The sequence below is a fragment of the Sesamum indicum genome, linkage group LG12 (assembly GCF_026168435.1).
Source record: "Sesamum indicum cultivar Baizhima isolate 11 linkage group LG12, ASM2616843v1, whole genome shotgun sequence".
In the NCBI taxonomy this organism is placed as follows: Eukaryota; Viridiplantae; Streptophyta; class Magnoliopsida; order Lamiales; family Pedaliaceae; genus Sesamum; species Sesamum indicum.
The window spans coordinates 4,452,501-4,455,000 of NC_142668.1; the positions used below are offsets into that span (position 1 = coordinate 4,452,501).

General features: G+C 54.7%; 1 pseudogene; it reads right to left on the reverse strand.

The window, feature by feature from the left end:
* The window catches only part of LOC148784669 (uncharacterized), a 4,943-nt pseudogene extending 3,773 nt beyond the window's left edge, over positions 1-1,170 (reverse strand).
* Positions 1,171-2,500: the final 1,330 nt, after the last annotated feature.

Sequence of the window (2,500 nt, forward strand, 5' to 3'; positions counted from 1 at the left end):
CTCGGCCGCCCTCATGGCTTGGGCGTGGCTTTGTGTTGGCCTTGTTTTGGCGGCGAGAGTCCGGCGAGCTTTTCCGACGGGGCGCTTGAGCGGGGGTCTACAGTGTTGCGAGCGGCCGATGCCCATTCGCATTGTGTGCGCTGAACGCCTTCCCGTCCGCAATGGCAAACCGTCGGGGGCGAGCTTCGATTGCGATTTGCTAAAACATGGCCAACACGAGCTCCGTCCAAGCAAGGTTGGTCGGTCCACTTATGCTTGTTGCCCTCCCCTCGCATAAGCGGACCGATGTGGGTGGCGTCGGGATCCGACGATCGGGGGTGCTTGTCGCCGCTTGTGGCTTGCGACGCTGAAATTAGTAGCTTGTGGTGGGCAAACGTCGGCAATCCCGGCATGCAAGGCTCCTGCTCGGGAGCTGGGGTATGCTTTTGGGTACGCTTGCAAGTAGCCCGTTGCCTGCGAAAATGGAGGCGTCAAGGGCGACCGGCGACGGCTTGCACCCCCGCCCGTCGACTTCCGATGGCACCCACACAGTTTGGGTGTGCTTGTTTTCGTTTGTTGCCCGCGACCTCGAAATCAGTAGCATGTGGCTGGCCAACGTCGGCAATCCCGGCATGCAAGGCTCCCGTTCGGGGCTGGGTAATGCTTTTGGGTGCGCTTGCTAGTAGCCCATCGCCTGCGAAAGTGGAGGCATTGGGGGGCAGCCGACGACGGACTGCACAAGCAAGCCGCTTCGGTCCCTAGGTTTGTGCTCCTCGGTTCCCAACTCGTACATCGTCCCTAATCTTCGTGCCTACCGGGGCATGCGGTCGTTCTCCTACCGGAACGCTTGAATGCGTCGTTTGACGGCAGGCGTTGGCTTGTGTGCTCGGGCATTGCATACGTAATGGGCGCGTGAGTGGTGATTGGTGTGTGTGGGCATGTGGGTTCCCTGCTCGGGCAGCGACAACATCCCCCGCAAGCCGCTTTAGTCGTCGGCACAAGCGCGCTCCTGCCTTGGCCGCGGTCGGTTTCCTGTGCTGCATACCTGTCGCGAAGGCATTCGATTGTCCCGAACGTCCCATTTTCGCCCTGTGCTGCACCCCTCGGGGCTACGGCGTGGGGTGGACCTCGAGGCGCACGCTGTGTTCCACGTCCCGCGCATGGCCGCACGTGCCCGGGCCGTTGGCCCATTGCGTTGTCGCCCGATCTCTCGGATGCGGAACACATGGTGGGTACGAGGACCTCGACCTTTGTTTACCCTAAAAGCAAGCGTTCTGCGCTTCGTGCGAACGGCCCCTGCCACCGTTTTGGGCTCGTCCCATGTGGGCGGCGAAGTCGGTGAGGAATGCTACCTGGGTTATCCTGCCAGTAATCATATGTTTGTCTCAAAGATTAAGCCATGCATGTGTAAGTATGAACTAATTCAGACTATGAAACTGCGAATGGCTCATTAAATCAGTTATAGTTTGTTTGATGGTACCTGCTACTCAGATAACCGTAGTAATTCTAGAGCTAATACGTGCAATAAACCCCGACTTTTGGAAGGGATGCATTTACTAGATAAAAGGTCGACACGGGCTCCTCCCGTTGCTGCGATGATTCATGATAACTCGACGAATCGCACGGCCCTCGTGCCGGCGACGCACCATTCAGATTTCTGCCCTATCAGCTTTCGATGGTAGGATAGTGGCCTACTATGGTGGTGACGGGTGACGGAGAATTAGGGTTCGATTCCGGAGAGGGAGCCTGAGAAACGGCTACCACATCCAACAAATTACCCAATCTTGACACGGGGAGGTAGTGACAATAAATAATAATATCGGGCTCTTCGAGTTTGTAATTGGAATGAGTACTATCTAAATCCCTTAACGAGGATCCATTGAAGGGCAAGTCTGGTGCCAGCAGCTTTGATATGGCAAAAGCTTATGATCGAGTTAACTGGGAGTTCCTCTTTCAAGTCTTGCGGCTAAAGGGTTTCCCACAGCGCTGGGTTGACTTGGTAGCTAATGCTGTCTCCAACTGTTGGTTCTCGGTCCTAGTGAATGGAGAGCATGCTGGATTCTTTCATTCGACACGAGGCTTGTGGTAGGGGGATCCGCTATCCTTGGCGTTATTTGTGCTTACTGCTGATTACTTATCTCAAGGGCTGGAGCGACTTTTTGCGGCGCACCCAATGATGTATTACCAATCACAGGGTCGGTTCGGGTATCCCACCTAGCATATGCGGATGATATGATGATCTTTACTAACATCTGCAGGCAGCACATGACATTGCTCCGTGATTTTCTCCATGCATATGAGCGAGTGTCGGGACAACGGATAAATAGTGAAAAGAGTTCTTTTATTCTGAGCCGGCAGGTGTTGTCGTCACAATTGCAAGAGGTACAACACGTTATGGGTTACCAGTTGAAATATCTCCTAGTCACATACTTGGGAGTCCCTCTGTACAGGGGCAATCGGAAGGTATGTCTATTTGATTCGCTCATCTCCAGGTTACGTGACATGCTACAGGGGTGGGCGA